General features: G+C 45.4%; 1 protein-coding gene and 1 pseudogene across 1 annotated transcript in view; both read left to right on the top strand.

Annotated features, from left to right (window-relative positions):
* Nucleotides 1-20,717, top strand: part of LOC146831594 (peroxiredoxin pseudogene) — a 74,226-nt pseudogene that overhangs the window by 13,195 nt on the left and 40,314 nt on the right.
* Nucleotides 5,193-20,717, top strand: part of LOC146831595 (voltage-gated potassium channel regulatory subunit KCNG2-like) — a 1,031,696-nt gene continuing 1,016,171 nt past the window's right edge. The window contains exon 1 of the mRNA XM_085605941.1: nucleotides 5,193-6,012. The gene's annotated coding sequence lies outside the window, so the exon portion shown is untranslated. The remainder of the gene's footprint in view (nucleotides 6,013-20,717) is intronic.

Here is a 20,717-nt window from a genome sequence, read left to right on the forward strand (position 1 = left end):
GTAGGAGACCACACTTATTTTTATTTTGCCGCGGATCCACCTCAAATTTGAGACAAAATGTAAAAAAAAAATTACATTTGTCCCATGCAGGGTCCCTCTGGGACCCCACTACCATGCCCTGTGGGGTCAGAATAGCCCTACCCTGCCCCTAATGTCTTTTTTTTACTTTATTTAGGACTCAGGAATAAGTCCCAAGCCTTCAGATGTCTGTCACCACTTACTGGCTGACATGGTGGCAGTTAATCAGATCTCAGCTCAGGATCCGTGGAGACTCCGTGTCCTTAGATATACAAAGATTTTTAGCATTAATTGTTCAAAACTACTGAACTGATTTATACCAAATCACAACAATCATTGGCATAGCCAACAATTCTCGCCTCTAGGATCTATTGGCTTTGACAATGTTTTTTAGCAATGCTCTATAGCATACTCTATAGCTGTGCAACATGGCTAAAAAGGGAACAAAACAAGCATTGGCATAGCCAATAGGTCTCGCCTTTGGGACCTTATAAGTGTTTAGCCATGCAACAGTTGGGTAACTAAATACTTATAAGGTCCCAAAAGCGAGACCTATTGGCTATGCAAAGCGGCCTTGCGGCCGTGAAAGTGATCGCGATCACGATCAAACATCAAAGCGGCCGTGCGGCCGAAAGTGAAAGTAATCACGATAAAACTGGGCACATGCACTGTAGCTCTAGGCTGGCCTGGTAGCACTTTTGGGAGCCCTCTCAATAAGTCTCGCCAGACCAGCACATGCGCTGGGTCAGGCGAGACCTAAAAAGGAGCCATGACGTGTCTGCCTCTTTTATTTTCTAGGCATGCGCAAAAAACATGAGAGGACCTACAAAATGACGCTGGTGCTTTTTTTCCTCTTTTTATTTACCAATCAGAGTTAGATCGGTAAATTAAACATTTTTTTAAAGTAGCAGGAACGTTCTTTTTTCTTTGTTTGTGGTGTTGGAGGAACACCGTTCTTAGAACCATCAACAAATCAAATTGGCACTCTGGGCAGTTAAAACATGGGATTCCAAGGAAACCTCAAAGTACTGGAAACATATTTAAAAGAAAACGAGTTGCCCTGCTTACTTCATTCAAAGATTTAAATGTTAATCACCATTTACCAACAGCTACACACTTTTGACATTTATAAATGATGACATTTGTTCCCAAAGATTCTACTGTAATTATCAATGAAAAGCAAACGTATTGCAATTTCCAAGCACATTGTTGTAGAAAGTATTGGAACTGTGGGTTAAACATCTTTCTTTCAAAATGCCCATCAGGTGCACACCACTGTATACACAATTTGGAGATGGCACAATGTTCAAGGCACCTTACTGTTTAGGAGCTGATGGCATGGCATGTGTCACATTGCCTTGGTGATTCCCATCTGTGCATGAAGGTATGTTGTACTTATTTTGCGCAAACCTGGCCGAACAACAGCTGAGTCCTGTACAGGGTAAATGTTAAAGACACAGTCAACATTTGTTAGAAAGAGAAGCTGGTCTTGTGACGAGCTCCTGGGTTTAGGACTACAGGGGGCAATCTGTGCCACAAAGAAAGCATGTGGTTAATCAAGCGGCTGCCTTACACCTTAACGGTAATGGTACTTTCAGCCCGACTCAGCAATAAAATGTTTCTAGTGTGCAACCCACGGCGAGTTGTTTTACTATACAATAGAGTCTTGAGGCAGAGAGATACCAGGGGCCGTATTACAGTAAGTGAGCTGGAGGCGAAACGGCATTTGCGCCCACATTGGGCGCCCCTAGGGCACTTTGGTATTACAGATGGTGACTCAGATGCTTGTGCGTCCCCTTCAGTAAAACCAATAGCTCTGGCGCACTTAAAGCACCAGCTCTATCTTAAGGGAGCATTCCCTCATTTGCATAGGGGTGTGCCCTATGCAAGTAAGGGGATTCATTTGCCTCTGCACCCACGCCACATTACAGACGTCGGCGCAGAGGCAAAGAAGCTCTCAGGGGCCGCACTCACAGTGCACCACCTTCTCGGTGGCACACTGTGAGTATGTCCCCTGAGAGCAGCCCTCTGGAGAGGGCATAGGGTGTCCTAAGGACCCCCTCAGACATCCCGTTACAGGCAAGTGCAGTCACTGACTTCACCCGCCTGCTAGGCAGTCTAATCCCTTTCAAAAGTGCAGGCGGGTTGTCGCCTGCACTTTGAAAACATGGAGCGGCTGCAAGCAGTTGCTCCGTGTTTTCACATGAATGTCCTGCCCCCAGGGCAGCGCACATTTGTGGCGGCCCTGGGGCAGCGCATTCATCGTAATAGGGCGCATTTTCATTGTTTCAACAGGATGGGAGCAGGTGGAGGGGAAAAAACAAGATGGGAGCGGGTAGGAGAAAGAAGAAACTGGTGGAGGTGGGAAGAAGGTAAGAAAAGTGCTATTACATGGCTAGCTCTGAATGTGTCACAGCTCTTTTTTTTTTTTTGCAGAGAGGTTACCTGAATCACAGCGCGAGCAGCAGAAGAAAATTAATTAAAGTTAAATAATCTATGCTTGGTCATTGCGCCATCGGAATTAAAGGAAGTGATGCATGACAAATACTGCCCAATTAAAAGGCACCAAAGAGTGACAACAGATCTAAATGAATTTGAAGCAAATTGCGGGTTTCAAATCCATTATAGGAAACAAAAGTCTCACAAGCGAGAGTACATGTGCTAACGCAAGCTCACACAGGCTCGACCTAAAAAGCACTCTTTCTAGACCAAGGTCTAGCTTTCTGTCAAATTTGGTGTAAATCTGTTCAACAGTTTAGGCTGCAGGAGTGTATAAAGTTCCTATGGAAAAATGATTGTGGAAAAAGCATTTTGGGACCCCCTTTTTTCTCGGCCCCCGATTGACAGATCACCCCGGCACTTTCCATGAGCAAACTAGTCAAAACATAGCACTGTTTGGGAAAGTTTCATGGGGATTCATCAAATGGCGCCAAAGTTATTAGCAACATTAATTGTGGAAAAACGATCAGTAGTAAACGTACTATTAACTCGTAGTTTGTGAATAGCAAAATGAGATTACATTTACAGAAAAGTGTATGTTTACCTTTGTGAAGCAGGCCCAAAGTTCCCTCCTAGATCATGACATGGAACGTAGACCCCAGCAGTGAATGGTGAGTTGCCTCGACAGCAGGTATGAGGATTTCAAGCAGGGCCGGCTCTAGGGCGGTGCGACTGGTGCCACTGCACCGGGTGCTGACTTGGCATAGGGGCGCCTGTTTGCTCGTTTATTTTATGCTTAAAAGCACCTGCTGCCGCGCTCCTGTCCGCCAGCAATTTTCAGGCGACAATTAAAATGTCAGATTAATGTTCTTCCTGGCGAGATCGGAGTTTTGTCTAGTGGAAGTTTTGAATTGTGGAAGTTTTGATTCATGGTATGGTAGCCCAGAGGTTTAATGTGCCTGCTGCAAAGAATGTGTACCATGCAGATCACAAACTGAATATAATGTAAACAGGTCAATGGGTTACCACTTTTGTCACAGACTTCCTTTTGTTCATTGCAGTTTACAGTGAGCTATTAACTGTCATCAAAGAACTGCGTGCAGACTTCAAGGCATAGATTACAGTGTATGGATTTTTTCCCCAGACCTTCATTATTCTAATGTCGCCAAAAAGGGTTCATTTGGGTTCAAATCAGTTCTTGTTATTAAAGAGAGCCCCAATCCATTGTGTTACATTTTAAATTCAGAGTTTTGTGCTTCTCCGGACCAAGGGGCATATTAACAAGCCAGGCGATAAAATTATCGCCGCTTTAGCGGCAGAAAACTGCCGCTAAAACGGCGATAATGGGCTTGATAATATGCTCTATGGAATTCCAATTGAAGCCCATGTTAGATGTGAAGGACGTCTAACCTGAGCTTCAATTGGAATTCCATAGAGCATATTATCAAGCCCATTATCGCCGTTTTAGCGGCAGTTTTCTGCCGCTAAAGCGGCGATAATTTTATCACCTGGCTTGTTAATATGCCCCCAAGTACTATTCAACTATCCTGCCTACCTGTATGGATGACAGGTGCATCCGCCCCTTGTTGCCCTCTGTCTGCTGTAACATTTTCTATACACTGATTTACACACCTATGATTGATAGTCTGTGTAATGTGTGTGTTATGTAAAGTGCTCTGACACCCTTCACTTTTATGAGTGACGCTATAAAATCAATTGAATGCATCTGAGGGAGAGTGGTTATGGAGACTGTTAAATGGTGGTTGGGAGGGAATCTGTGGCGAAGGTGGTCATTTGGGGGGAGGGGGGCAAAAAACGTTGTCACACTGGGCGCCACCAGTGCTAAAGCCGTCCCTAAAGTGTGATCTTCAATCGGGCAGTAAACAGGACAAGAGTCAAACCCCTCAAATAAGGTCGGGGTATCAGGGCAAAAGTGCGTTTGTTCAATTTATCGTGATATAATTCATATCCTTACTTTTAAACCTTGATGCCAAAAAACTGCTCTTTCACGTCTGGAACGTGCCCAGTGTAAAATTACTGATAAAAAGCTTCGTCGTGGCACCTTTCTAGGGAAATCAAAATATCTCCACCGCAGAGTTCTGACATTTCCTTCTGATTTTGTGAATGAGGCAGGTGGGGATATTTCGTGGAACGAGAAAAAAACATGCTTACACTGGTGCACTGATCCCTAGTTTTAGGCACCGTTGATAGCTGGCCCTTAAAGACAAGTTTTGCAAACCAGCACCAGACTGCCAGTTCTCCCTGCATCTGCGTGCTGCGTCCACCCAGGTGTGTGGGCCACACACCTGGGTGGACTCACGTTTAATTATTAATTACATTTAATTATTTAACTTTAATTATTAAAGTGTGCCACACAGTGTGGCACGCTTTAATAATTAAAAAAGCAGCATTGGAGAGCTACGCCACTGTCAGTAAACCCTGTGTGTCCTCGGAGCCCTCTTCCGCGCGCGGCGGCTGAAGCGACCTCTAGGCGCTGGTGAGTTAGTGTTGCGGGGCAAGGCGAGCCGCCCTCTCTCCGGCAGGCTCGGGAAGGGATGCACTTGCTTGGTCCTGGAGGAGGGGAGCTATAGCCTCTCTCAGTGCGCCGCAGCTATGTGGAGACCCAGACCCTCCCCCTAGACCGCGGGAAACACTCACCCCGCGTCTCTGATTGGTGCAAGCCCGCCGGGAGGGGCGCGGCACTGGTACACAAGCACACATGGCACACTGGCTGTCTGCACAACTTGAAACACACCCGGGCAGCGGTGGGTGCGCGTGGTGTGCGGGCATCCAAAGCCCAAACATGCCAGGGAAGCAGCCTGGATCATTTGGCAATCTCGGGAATAGAATGCTGCTGTAACTTTCTGTTGAGATGGTCGGGGGGAAATTAATATTTGAGGGGGTCAAAATAGGAAAGTAGACTTTGGGATGTAGGTGGAGATCGGACCCCCTCACAAACGTCCATGCTGGATTACCAGAGCTATGGTTCGCGGTTGGAGCTGTACCTTCCCCACGGCTCTCTTGGCGTGGTTGGGATCAGAGAGTCTGTCCATCAGTGTCCACTGGTGATGGTCATGCTGCGAGCTTGACAGAATCCACCCACTCCTCCCTCCCGTTTGGATGTCTCCCACTCTTTGCCCTCCCGCCCACAAGCCAGGAGTAGTTTGTGGCACGCTGGGCGCGCCTGTGCCCCGCTCGGCTTCTGCTGTCCTCGGGTGTCCCTCGCATCCGCCCGGGCATTCCAAGCCCCTTTCTCGCTTTACAGCTGGGCGCTGCGCCTCCTGCGGCTCCCCTTCAGCCTGTAAGTGACAAGAGCAACAGCAGACCAACTTCATGGCTGCAGAGGGGCTGCGCCCACTGCCGGGGGCTGAGGGACGTCCAGGTGCTTAGTCCCCCCCCCGCACGGGTTCATGCTGGAATGACACTTTAGCGCCTGGACCGCCGCGCGCCTCGCTCGTGGGGAATCCGCTCCAGTGACTCGCTCTGTTTTTAAAGGGAGAAACCCCTGCACTGGTACCAGCTCCGGAAAGGGATGTGGCAGGCGCACTTACCTGAGTGAGTACGATGTCTGACCGAGCCGCTTCACGTGCGCGGGGCGCGCAGGGCGGGCGGTAGCTGAAGAGTTCGCGCAAACAAAGTTTTCAATACTGCTTCATCCAGCTCCAAATGTACACATAATTTAAATATCACCCTTGTTTAATCCATCAGTCGTCCATCTGCACATCACCCAGTCTATCCACCCATGTATGCATCCATTCATGCTTTCCTTTCCATTTCACACTATTGCGTCTCCAAGGAGGGTGGATTCAGGTGGTTGTAGTGAGTGGACCTATTGAAATCAGAAAAAAAGAATCATTTTCTGGATGGTGAGGACATTTTTGGGGTGGGTGACCCTATTAACGTCTATTGCAAACATCTGGCTTTGTAGGAGAGTGAAAGTTATTCCAAAGTGGGCGATTTTCCTCTAAAGAGTGTCAGTTGAAAAGTCACCCATCCACCGACCCATCTATCCATGGGGTAAGAAGCGCTGCGCTTAAGGTACACTGCCTAGCTCTCGATGGATTCGAAGCTCCTAGAGGAGGAAGTTCTACCCTTTTAGGCGCAGCAGTATTTCTTCAAGCCATTACTGCCGACAATGCTCACACTTGCATGCTGCACTTTTAGCCCGTTTCAAAGGAAACGGGCCATGTCGCACTGCCTGCTCTCCACAATTGAGTTATCAGCTTGCTGCCTGTTACGGCGAGGGAACCCCTGATTTGTGTAGTCACAGGTGCCATCTGCGCTCCGTGAGATAAAAACATCGATTTCCTAATATAAATCGAAGTGCATCCCTGGCACGGCCACAGCTCGCGTCTCTGGTGCATTCATCATACTACGCAGTCACCCGGCCCTCAGATGGATTTATTGTTTATAACTAACTTGGCAAGCCCTAACATATCATTTGAAAGTGTTTTCGGAGAAGGCGCACTGAAGGTGGCACTGCTGGGAAAGTGTTGACATGATCTCACTAGGAGTGAGCTGATGAGTCCCCGGGGATGACGTGCACCTAGCAGGGTTGGCTGTCCTCAGAGGCTCCTGGTGTAAAAGCGTGTTCACTGAGGTGCGCTGCCTTACATAAATAAATGTGAAGACCTGGTTAACTGCTATGGGGATAGTTTAATGAAAATATCGGCTCCTTTTCTGGAATCTGCTACTGCAACGACTTATTGCTGCGTCACGCAGCTGGTGCCTGCGTCACACAGCTGGTGCCTGGAGTGCTCACCAGTTTACAGGTGCAAGGCAATGTCTTCTGCTTGCACAATAACTGCAAGATCAGATCACAATTACACGTCACGCCATATCACGTTAAAAAAAAAATACTTTTGGATTTTGATTTTTAGGGTTGTTTTTCAGGATTTCTAAATTCTCAAAAACAGTTCATGGTTTGCGGACAATACACAACAAGCGACAGGCAAAATCATTCTCAAGAAACAAAATTCATAGAACACACAAATTTAAAACATTAGCAAATGAGCAAGCAGATAATATGGAACTGACAGAAGAATCTTTGCCCGTGACCGTTCTAATTTAAAGTACGAGAAAACATTCGGTCAGTTGCCCGATTCAAAAGCACATTTGCCCACCAATTCCACCAAAATTTACCTCAGGTGGAGAAATCGCCTGATTTAGAATGCAAATTCACGTTTGCAATTTGCTAAATGGGAATTTAAACGCGTAAATTGTTCCACTCACACATACATTTACCAGTTAGGTCTCACACAAAGTATGAGTAAAACTGCGCCCATGGGAGGGGAGTGGGCATTTCAGGGAGGGAATGCTGTGCCAAATTGATGAAGACTGACAAACCTTTGAGTTTTAAGGAGTTCACAATTTTGTAACTTACAATTCCCACCATGTGCACCAACAGAGAATTAATTATGTGAAGAACAGGAATACATCCTTTAAAAGGGTTAAATATGGACCAACCCCCCACTCCCTATATTGGAGGGGGCTGATGGGTTGCATAGGGTGGAGGTTTTCTGTGAGGTAAACATTTCCCATGGAGAAAAAGAAAAAAAAAACATCCGCAATCGCTGTTTTGGTTCAATTCTTTTGCGTGAATGCACAAGTGTTTTCATTAGTCCCACTTGTGGATGCTCGTGCAGACCAGATCCACGTGACTCAGACTTTTTCCAAGTTATTGTCCCTATTCGGATCTGGTTCAGTCCAGTTCAAATCAGTGGCGTGGCAAGGGGGCCATGGGCCCAGGTTCAAGCAAGGCAAATGGTCTCAATTGCTGCTGGACTGCTAGTAAAATACAACAATAAACAGAGTTCAGAGGGCCGCTAAGGTCTCTGGGCCCTGGTGCCACTCAATGGTTAATTTGTAAAAAAATAAGTGCTGGGGCTCTCATCTGGAGTCAGCTTGCACCAGCCCATTTCTCTGGGCGCCGCCTAAAACAGAACCAGCTATTAACCATGAAAGTGGGGATAGGGAGTGGCATAATGGCCAGAGCTGTCAGTTTCGAAGCTGGGGAACCAGGTTTGCGCCTTGGCATGGGCTCAACATTCTGTGATTCTGGGCAAATCACGTAATCTCCCCGTGTCTACCATAAATGAATGTGTCTTCAACTAGTGCTCATGAAAAGTGCTGGTGTTGATGAATAAGTGCTGGTGCGCACTGGAAACCAGCTGCTCAAATTAAGCACTGGGGCCACTGCATCCACTCTACTACTGATAGCCACGCCCCTTTTTCGAATAAGTCTGTACCTAGCTTCAGGTGCCCTTGCACTATTCGCTTTCAATGGGCTCTTGATTTTAGCACATGGCTTAGTGTTGATAGAGTCAAAGTTACTGCATTGTTTTTCTTCACTGGGAAAGGGATGTGTGCTCCACTGAGATTGAAATAAGTTATGTTACCACATTTGAATAGTGTGTTCTAACATGAGTATTAAATCAAAACAGTTTCTCAACCTGGTTGCCCTTTCTGGGGTTGCGAGGATTATCTTAGATCGTTTTGGTCTATTTCTTTTACTCTTGTTTGGATTTGTGTGGATGAGAGGGAATTGCCAAATCTTTTGCCCTAGCAATGACTTATGTCATAGTGTGAGAGGTAGAGTGGCCTTGGAAGACGTGGGTCCTGAACCTGTCACCACAGTGCTTGAAATGGAAAAATAGAAGTTGTTTCTGAGAAGTGCCGGTACTCTCCAATTAAAAGTATTGCATCTCTCATTAGAAGTGCCGGTACTCTCTCTCAAAATAAAAAAGTGCCGGTGCTCTGTACTGGACAGTACTGGCCCATTTAAAGCACTGCATCACTACCTGAGCAAAAATAGAGAGTACATGTAGGATCGTGACTATGGAGAGGAGGGCAGGGCTTATGTTGACACCACCTGAGCGCTCCCACCCAGCAGCGTGGCGTGGATTGCCAGCGCCAGGGGCAAAATTTTAAAAGAAAGTATCGCACCCCATAACCCGTGGAGAATTAGATCAGGACGTGCTAACGGTCCACAGGTTAGGGAGCGCAATACTTTCTTTTAAAATTTTGCACCTCTAACAATTTTGCACCCTGGGCAACCACCCCTGTGGACCCTCCCTCCCCAAAAGAAACTGATAGAAAAAAAAATCTGGTGCAGCTTTCCTTGTTCTGGCATGACTGTAAATTCTGTAACAGAGTTCATTTTTGAGAGTTTCCACACATGAGCTGGAAACCCACTATGTGCAGGGTTTTACAACTCACCGTGTGATAGATGCTTGCCACTGACTGACTGTACGAAGAGTTCCAATAGGGTGTGAAACTTGGTGTCTCCGCATGAGTTGGCAACTCTGTGCCTTCGATGCTGGGTTGTGCCCAAAAGTGTATCAGGCAGCCTAACAACCTGTGCTTGCACAATGATCCTCAGGGCAAGATCCTAGAGCAAGGTTAATGCAAAGATTCCTTCTAATTAAGTCAGACTAATCTCTGTGAGATATGACTGACCCAAAGACTTACTCCTCATGGAACGGACTCAATGCATCCAAGTAGATCCCCAGCGGTCAAGCATGTTTCAAGTCAGAGCAGAGGCTGGACCAACTCTGGGCAACCCAGAAATGGATCACAGGAATTGATTTGCACTATTCCTAGTGAGAAGTCAATGGCGCTGCCTCAAAACCCACTACTCGTTAACTTTAAATATATAACATTTAATCCATTCGACGAATTTCAGTTCTATCTTGACACCAAATTCCTAGTGAAATCTGATTACTCTAGTGGAAGCTGCCTTGCTACCAGCCGTACATGTATTAAAGTGTTCAGACTTTGTAATGGGACGGTGAAAATCATTCCTAGTTCATTAGAGCTTCAACCTATTTTGTTTGGACAAAAGTCTATACACCCTCTGGCCCTGCTCAAGCAAGTCACCTTAAACTTGGTAAAACAAGTGCATACCACCTCTTGCAAAGTAAGACGCGGGTTACTGCCACCAAATCTGTCAGTCACTGGATGGCTTTTCAAAAAAAGCGAACAGAAGAAGTAGGAGATATTTTAAAAGTGGCCAGTGTCTGAAAGGAAGCCATAAAAAGTAGAGGCAATAAGGTGCAGCCTTGAGAGACACCTATTTAAAAGAAAATTGAACAGTGGTTTGGCCCAGTTTACCACATCTAACGTCTGTGGAGTTTTTGAGTTTGGGGATTTGGATGAGGGACACCAGCTCTTTGCTTTCCAGTCTTGTCTAGCTTTGTCCACATTAGCTCTCTATTTAATTAATCAAATGCATGGCATATCTCCAAATATGCAGCATGCAATTGATTCCTCAGTGAGAGGCTATCGGACTGTACATTATGGATCCCCACTCAACACCATAGCACTGCTGTATTCATGGCTTCTATTCTGTCCCGAATGGGAAGTTTAACCCATTTTGGTGATTTTTTTTCCTTAGAAATATATTTAAAAAAAGTTTGATTATAAAAGCAGGGTTGGCATTTAAAGCCTTTTTCAAAAAGCAAGACGTTGTTGCCCTTATGCTAAGAGTCGGGCATTACTGAATGAAGGCTTATACACGCTGTGACAATTGACTCCCAGAACCTGTGATTGAAAACTGAGACATCAGACATATGGACAATAGATCCTACTGCACTTCCTGTGATTGACAACTTAATGCAGACTTCCTGCTCAGAAGAGATTTTGTCAGGGCCTGAGGCTTTAAGAATTGGCTAGCTTGCTTCTGTGCTGTGTAACAAATCTTCATTGTGGTCACTCAATTGAGAGAGGGAAATCTTGGTATACTGGAATGTAAAGTGTGCCTTTGAGACACAAGCGATGATAGGAAAGTGTTTGGTGACATGCTTCAATGTATCTGAACCAGTTGTAATCACTCTGGGCCACACTCCAGTTCACTGATATTTAGCTCGTCAGTGCCATTACAGATTGGGACCAACCATATCTAAATGAGTTCAAAATCCCATCCAAAAAGGGACAGCTAGACTGTGTCTTGTCTAAACAAGAACACAAGCAACCTTTTCAGTAGTTTTAAAGGTCTTTAGAGCTAATAGTTTGTACTAGCTGAGATCAAACAACATCAATAAACTATATTTCTTCTTCAAAAAAGTCTCATATTCTACACTCTTACTTTTTAATAGAATATAAGAGTCTCATAGAAGCCCCAGTAATTCATTTTCATCCTTGACATGCTGAAGGAACAGTTTGTAGAATTATTTTTGATGTTGAATCACAGAGCAAAAGGAAATTAATAGGATTGAAATTGAAGATCATGATTGGGCGATTTACATTTGTTAGCGTGAAGGTTTTGCCTGTTCCCTCCTTGACCACTGGACTACTAACTGGATAAAGTTGGCAGTGGCACTAATCAGCAAATGGGTGCATCCAAACTCCCAGTTGTCTTCTCTTGAGATACCTTTCTAGTCTTCATCCTACTCCATGTTTCTAAGTACAGTTGAGTTTTTATCAAGCAGTGTAGTTCTTGTATGCTTGATGTATGTGTATGTTACTGTCTGCTTTCTTTGAGGTGCAACCCCAAGTGAGCACATGCCATTGGCCTGTGATCACTTCTGTTGCTGTCAAACAAGTCAAGGTCAGTGTTAGAAATTGAGTTTCTGGTTGGCAGAGGTATGCATCCTGTCCAAGCAGAAACCACAATCCTAGTCAGGGTAAGTTAGATAGACACTAAAAGGTAACCTGTGCTCAGGTCCTCTAGTAACTTGGCAAAGAACAGTCAGGCTTATCTAAAGAGGGAAGGTGTAAAGTATTTGTGCAACACACACACACACAAACACACAGTAGCACAATGAAAACACCACAAAAAGACTCCACACAGGGATAGACAAATAGACAATAGTTTTATGAATAAATCAAGACAAAAACATAAAAAATCTAATCAGTAGAACTGGAGTTATGAATTTTTAAATGTTAAATGAAAATATGGTGCTTGGAGTCATAAAGCGATAAAGCGCCAACCGGGGACATCTGGTCGCGCTTGACTGGGGCAAATTTAAAAGTTCAGGCTGACCGCGATGTAGTGCAGGTCGGTTGCAGGGACCAGGCTTGGGCCTCTAAAAATAGTACCTTTTGAGGCGCTGCATCAACAATGAGGACGATATGCAGGAAGCAAGGATGCGAGGCGTCGTCGATCCAATGGAGTTGAAGGTGGTGCATCACCGTCAAGCTGCGTATTGGGGGAAGTTATACCCAGTTCGCAAGGGCATTTGGGTTGCTCTTGTTTTTGTTTGAAGCGTATTGGGGAAAGCTTCAGCATCGGGCAGCACTAAAGATGGGCGATGCGTCATCATCAAGCCACGCACTTGAGAAGGCTTCGTTGTCGAGCAGCTCAGGAGATGGCGATGCATTGTCGTCCAGTGAAATGCGCCAATTCCAATCGGCGCAACAGCGGCAATGTTTCGGTGTTGAAAATTGCAGCACAAAAAATCTCACTTCTAAGGGCCCAGGACTGGATTGGCACTACTTGTCAGGGCAGGGCACACAGATAGAAGAGTCCAGGTGATGTAGCAGGGTTGCAGGAAGTCTTTGATGGCCCTGAGATTTCAGAACAGTGGACAAGCAAGCATGTCCTTAGAGTCACTCTGGCTTCAAGTAAGGTGGGTCCAGACCTTTTCCTCAACAGTGAAGAGGGTAGCAGTCAGCAGGGTAGCAGAGCAGGGCAAAAATAAGTTCTTCCAGAGCAGCAGTCCAGCAGAGGGGCAGTCCCTGTAGCAGCACAGCAGTCCTTCCTCCTGGCAGAGTTCTTCACAGGTCCAGTATTATCTGGTTTGGAAGGGCCAGAGACCCAGTACTTATACCTAATTGTGCCTTTGAAGTGGGGGTGACTTCAAAGAAAGGTCTTTGAAGTGCAAAGAGGTCCTTTCTTCCCAGCCCTGGCTCCAATCTATCAGTAGGGGGTAATCAGCCCTTTGTATGGTGGCAGGACGCTACCTATTCAGGTGCAAGTGTCAGCTCTTCCCTCCCTTCCTGCCGATTAAGAGCCATCAGAATGTAGATGGGAACTCAGGCACACTTACACTTCAAGTGTTTGTGGCTGTCTAGGGGGAGTGCACAAAGTGAAACCCAGTCACACAGGGCAGTAAAAGCAGAAAAATGCCTACTTTCTAAAAGTCAGGTAGGGAAGGATGACAACAAGGGATTTGTTCAGACGAACACATGAATGTAGTAATCATTTGAGATGTCCAGGCATGACACACAACTTAATTGAAAGTTGTACACTTGATTTATTAAGAAAATAAATCCCAGGATGCTGGTGTAAGTATGTATGTCAAATGTATATAGAAATTAAAAATCATATGTACAAGGGTTAAAAAAGTCAGGCTCGCCATACATTGACAGTGATTATTGCAGTTCCTTTCTAAGCTAAGTTAGTATGCCATTTGTCAATGTATGTTCAAGCCCACTTTCTAGATATACAACAATAGCTTGTCTCTCACAGAAGAACAAGGCTTTGAACAAAAACTTTACAATGACAAGAGAAAGTTGGGTTATGCGTCAATGTTTTGGTCTCAGTTGTTGTGCATCAGTTAGACCATCTTCAGGACTGTATAATTTCATGAACATAAAGGACCCCCCAACCAATATTTAAAAAGGAACATGACTAATATGGTCAATATTAACAACATAGACCCGCAGTGAAGTGAGCTGAATGCACTTCAGCAAATTTGAGGATAGAACACCATCACCGAGCATAGACACAAAAACCCAACTTTCTCTTTAGTCATTGTTAAGTTTCTTTTCGGAGTCAATTTCTTCTGTGAGAGATGTTTTGAACCCTGTACATATGATTTTGAATTTCTATATGAATTTGACATAAATCAACACATCTGCATCCTTCAATATAGTTTCCCTTGTTGGCATCCCTACCTACATAAATACATACACCTGCATCCTGAAATATATTTTTCCTTGTTGACATCCATACCTACCTGACTTCAATGCCCTAGCCCACAAGGGAACAATGGATTGGCCTTTTGTATGTAATACACTTTCTCAAAGTGTCATTTCTAAAATAGTAATGCTAAAACCAACTTTACGAGTAAAGAGGATTTATCATTACCATTCCAAAGATATAAAACATGTAAAGCTACTCCTTTCTTATCAGGAATTACAACAAAAACGTGTATTAAGGAATTTCCAATGTTAACCTGTGAGAGGTGTAGGCGTCACAGTAGTGAAAAACAATTTGGTTGTTTGTCACTACCAGGACATGCATAACTTAACAGTACATGTCCTACCTTTTACTTACACAGCACCCTGGCCTATGGGCTATTTGAGGCCTTCCTTAGGGGTGACGTCTGTGTAATAAAAGGGGAGTTTATGGCTTGGCAAAGTATTTCAAATGCCAAGTTGAAATGGCAGTACACTGCACACACAGGCCATGCAGTGGCAGGACTGTGACAGGTTGGAAAATCCAAGTGTGAGGGTGGCACATTCATTGTGCAGGCCCACAAGTAGCATTTAAATTACAGTCCCTGGGTATATGGTCTACCACTTTACAAGGAATGTACAAGTAAATTAAATATGCCAAATGTGTATACACCAATGTTAGCATGCTTAGAGGAGATGCACATGCACTTTTTCGGTGGTCAGCAGGGGTAAATTCCTCAGAGTCTTAAGGCCATCAATTATAATCAGAAACAAGCATTGGCATAGCCAATAGGTCTCGCTTTTGGGACCTTATAAGTATTTAGTTATGCAGCACAATATCCTTGATGCAACAACATCAACTGCTGCATGGTTAAACACTTATAAGGTCCCAAAGGCGAGACCTATTGGTTATGCCAATGCTTGTTTCTGTTGATACACTATCAGGTGGGGCCCCGAATGTCTGGGGCCCCGGGCCAGAGACCACTTTGCCCATGCTTTAAAACACCTCTGGTGGCTGGTTTCACAAAATTTGTCAGGGCTGCTTTGAGGTCCCAGTCCGGCCCTGGACTCATGGCGGTATTAGGTCTCACAGAAGAGGGAGTTGGGGTTGCATGGCCCGAGGTAATGATGTGTACAATTTTTGGAAAGCTAAAATATTGCAAAATATATATTGAAAGTTGGGTTTAGAGAGAATTTAAAGGCTCTCAGAGCCTCCATTCACCTCCACGGTGTTTGTTGCTATGTTACCCGATACTCACCTGTGCGTCTGGTTCACAGCGAGAGAAAAACATGTTCCCGAATCATTAGTAAACAGCCCATGTAATATGATGCTGGCCTATCGTGGAGTCGGCAGATAATCCCTGGCTCAGCCCACGAGGTCCCAGCGCTTTGAATATTATAACTCAATGTTCGCTACCACCGTCGTGACCAGCACACCGGGGCACAGAGGCCTCCGGAGCCGTATACTGGGGGCGACCTAGCGCCTGCTTGATGTTTCTGGGCACACAGAGCCGCTTCAACATGCAACGGGGAGCAGAGCGCACAAAGCACAGAGCCTAATAACAACGCACTGGTGAGATCAGGGCAGGCATCCACACAACACACCAGGAGGTACAGAGCCTAATAAGAACGCACTGGTGAGATCAGGGCAGGCATCCGCATAATACACCAGGAGGTACAGAGCCTAATAACAACACACTGGTGAGATCAGGGCAGGCGTCTCCGGGCATTTGTGCAACACACCAGGAACACACAGGGCCCTCTTGCAGCGCACGAGTGAGATCAAGCTATTCGTGCAACACACGAGGAATTCCAGAGACTCCTCACAGCGCACTAGTGAGATCAGGCTATTTGGTAGGGCACCGCGGTGGGTTTCGGGCCATTTGTGTTACACACACAAGGGAGTAAAATCTCTGCATATACCCACATGCAGAGTTCAGAGATCTGGCAGCATCCAGCCTTGGATGGACAGAGCTCCGCGCAGCGTGGCTGAGAGCACAGCGCCCATGACGGCAAATGCATGGCTTTAAGTGGGCCGGGTCCTGCCGGTGCTAAACAGCAGGTGCTGCGAAGATCACGGATCTCCTATAGGGCTCTCCAGTTTTGCCCCCGCCCTATATGAAAAAATAAATATTAGTTCTGCAGCAGTGCCACCCTTCCCTACCTTTGATGTAACTTTAAAGAGACTCGTTAAAGTTCTTTCATAGTCTCATCATTTCAGAACTGAAGCATTTTCAATACGATATAAAGGACTCTATAGTTGTTGCTTATTTATCTTATGCACCTAACCATTGACAAAGCCAATAGTCCTGGCTTACTGTAGATGTAATTACTTGTATAATATATCTGGAAGCAGTGACAGAAGCTGCCAAATACCAAACAGGAGGCACACTATGCTAAGTAAGCACAGATTTTCTATTTTTTCATCCCATTTAAAGCCCTGGGCATACATACCAATGAACCGTTAAGCCGTGCACTGGAGACCACTAAGTCTGCAGAGCAAAGAGGGGAGCATCGTCTCTGGGCACCTCAGCAGTGAGGGAAGGTCTCAAAGAAGCGCTCCCGAGAGCACAGAGCTACTCTAGCCAGTGAAGAACCCCATGTGTAGCTTCTGGGGCCTCTGACAACACCCGAGCACCAGGGCCTCACACCAGGGAGCACAGACCTATTGTGACACTCTGGCCAGGGTGAGCATTGGTGCAGCTCACGGAAGCGCCTCTGAACAGCATATCTGGGGCCTCAAGGCACCACTGTGTCACGAGCCTCAGAGCAGCACAGCGGGAGCACAGAGCTTCGAGCATCACGCGGGGGGTTGCAGAAATATTGTAGCATCTCGGTCAGCGCACAGCCTTGGTGCAAGTCACCGGAGCCCCGGGATATCATCCCCGGAGCATAGTCACCTTGAAGAGCAGGCAGGGGATCGCGCAGCCATAGAGGAGCGCACTGCAGGGTGTGGAGATCCGAGCAGCGGAGAGGAGTGAACTGTGGAGCACATAGAACGTTACCCCAGAACACCAAGAATCGAAGGCAGTGGGCAGTGCACCAGGAAACACAAACTGTGCATAGCTTTCTAAGAAGCACGGACACCCGGCGTAGCACACCGAGGCGCAGGGGAGCAAACAGCCTCCAGATAGCGCACTGAAGAACACGCATCCTCTACGCAGCGCACTCCGACACACGGTGTCACCGGGCAGAGCCACAGGGAGCGCTGGGTCTGCCCCGCGCACCGGGGGTCACAGAAGCAGCGAGCAGCACTCTGGGAGCACAGACTCTACCACACCAAGATCACACTGTTACAAGAGGAAGCACAGAGCATCTCCGGCTCAACAAGAGGTGAGAGCCTTTACTGAAGTCAGGGGAGCACACCGCCTCCGTGCAACACCGCAAGGTAAACTGGAACATAAACAATGACCCCAGAGGAGGAAGACCGAAGAAGGGAAGAAAGAGCGAGAGAGATGGTGAAGTGTGGGATAAACAGACAAGGAAAGCGACGTAGACTCGGGAGCTGAAAGCTGCCAGCTGTGCGCGTGCACCCCCCCCCGTGAACGCAAGCGCTAGGCCGTGTGGCAGCACTTTGAAAACCCGTACACTAAATGTCTCAGCCAGAGCAACACATGCGCTGGATCAGGCGAGACCTAAAAAGAGGAGGTAGGCATGCAAAAAGGTTAGGGGAAGACCACCCTTAGGATGACAGGCCTATCAGTCAGCCAAAGTGTAGCCAATAAAAGTGGGTTTTAGAACACACAGCAACTCTTGTCTACTTGTTTATTTAAATCAGCAGCCTACAAACTAAGGGTTGCTTACCTCCTGTGGGTTCAGCACTATGTGGGGGGGGGGGTGCAAGACCTACAGCAACACGCATTAGCTAAGCCAATAGGTCTCTCCTGTGGGACCTATTGATTGTCCAATGGCTAATAAACAGACAAAAAAGCCAGCACGACTGCCTGCACCATTTTGTAGGTGCATACACCAGGAATGCACACGCATACATCATGATGTGAGCCTTTTTTTGTTTGCGATTTGACTTGGATTGATAACTAAAAAATGCAAGCAAGTGGAAGCCATAGGAGGGAAAGAACACAGATGGGGGGATGGAGAAACACAAAGGGCAGAATCACTGAAGGCCAGGAAGCACCAGCAAGGCAGAGGAAAGCAACACAGAGGGAGGGCAGAAGCAATACAGGTGTGCGTGGGGGAGCAGCAAGCAGGGTACAGTTGGGGGAAGCAAAACGGACGTAGCAGGGGAGGGAAGCAAACAGAGACACAACAACATGGATTGGGGTAGAAGCAAATGGAAAAGAGAGGGCACAGCATAGAGTTAAACTGCACAGTACAGTGGTTCAAAGGGCAAGGCTGTATAAAAGTGAAAGAGTACATAGGAGCTGCTCAAAGGACAAAGATGTGAAAAATAAAAGTTTTATATTGTTATGAAACAAAATGTTTTGAGAGAAGAGGGCAAACATGCTGAATGGTTTTGTAGCATACACTCATGGAATTCTTTAAAAAAAGTGTGCCTTAAGATTTTCAAATTACCATGGTGTTAACTGTAAGGCATAAAATGTGCACATAGAAGTATTAGAATATGAAATGGTGTATACCTAACAAGGCACGGGAGAGCAAGTGGAAGGCGAAAACTGCATAAAACTGTACACTCCGTTTATGAAGTCTCTTGAAGTTTTTAAAAGATGGATTATGTACTTTGTCCTAATACCAACAAAAGGATTTTTATTTTTGTATTACATACGTACTCAAGAGACTATCAGTCAGAGTGATTGTGCACAAATTCTATGCACAGCCCTCAATATATATTTGTTGGGAAGATAGGGGTGTTTTTAAGGTGATTTTTGCATGACACTATTTGTAATGTTTTGTACTGTTTGTCAAATCAAATCAAAATTTTCTTTATTCGGCTCTCCAAAGAGAGTCATAAAAGATACATATACAAATACACAATAAAAAATACATGTTTAAAAACAAATTAGTTTAAAATTCATTGTGTTGAAGGTCATTGGTGACACAGATAATCGCAGTAATATCAATTCACAGATTTTGCATTACGAGAAAAGTATCTGGGTAGAACATCTATTAAATTGATACAATTAATTTAACATTAAAAATCAGGAATGGGTTAAGTCAGCCTAAGTTCTGTCTATGACGCATGATGTTCTGTAAGAAGTTAGAAACAGTATAGACCAGCCCCTCCCCCTCAAGTGACTGTAAAAACAGTAAAGCCGGGCGACAAGTACGGAAGCCCATGCGTTTTAATAGGGGGATTAGTAATTTCTTCCGCAACTGTACTGTTTGTATTGTCATTGTATTGAGGAGGATTTGAATGTTTGATACACTACACCTTACAGTAGTATGCTTCCGGTATAGAAAGAATTGTGAATATAACTGGATGTACTCAATATAAGAAGAATCTCTGAATTTTCGAGTTCGATCAATGATTCATTTATGTAATCATATCATATAGTATTGATTGTATTTTTTCCTGCTTCTCAGTCTTGTTTTTCAGGACTTGATGAGCCCTTGAGAAGTGGGGTTATTAGCGCTTCCCCCATTTTCTTTATTCTAGTATAAAACTGTAAAAGCATTTAAAGTGGCTCAAAGGAAATATGTGTTGAAAGTAGAAATTGTATACTTCTATGAAAATGAATGTGCTAGGAGAAGTGGGAACACACAGCGAACAGGTGAAATGCATGCACTCTCATGGAATACGTTTAGAAAAGGATAAAAAAAAGTTCCCGAAAAGTAGACACTGAAGGATAAAAGGAGCCAGACAGAGAGATGGTAAACAGGCTATGCTCCACGAGAGGGACAACGTCTACATCATCAGGCTAAAACAAATAAAACCTTGCAATAGAAAGCAAGACAATACCAGAAAGAAAACAGAAAGCCAATGGAAGGCATTGAGATGCAAAGTAGGGGTTCCCTGCAAAAACAGATTGAAAATGATCGCTAACTGTCCTTCTCCGTATTTACAGTACGGCCCAGGACACCCATAGTGATATTTAAACCCCCGCTAACGGCGGTTATCGCCGTTATTGTACGTCTGCATTTTTCCTGACTAATCAATCTTTGACATTGAGTGGCTAAATCCACATCTCCCTATCAGCAAGGATTCCGCTATCGCTACAGGATTATCGCTGGATTCCCAGTGACAATCCTGCATTTCGCGGCTATCGCCGGATTTCACATCGCTGTGGAGATAAGCGTTGGAAATAACGTGATATCGGCGATCTGATCCGGCGATAGCCGGCGTTAAGCTAAATCGCACTTAGCGCGCCCTGAGATCTTTATCGCAGTTCGTTGCTAATATGCCCCGTGGTTGCTAATATGCCCCGTGGACCTTAAAATCACGCTGCAAGCAGCACGTTATTCCTGCTTTACAGGCTCTGCTCTAGTCATTAAGCAGAGCA

This window comes from Triturus cristatus, chromosome 5_1 (genome assembly GCF_964204655.1).
Source record: "Triturus cristatus chromosome 5_1, aTriCri1.1, whole genome shotgun sequence".
Lineage (NCBI taxonomy): Eukaryota > Metazoa > Chordata > Amphibia > Caudata > Salamandridae > Triturus > Triturus cristatus.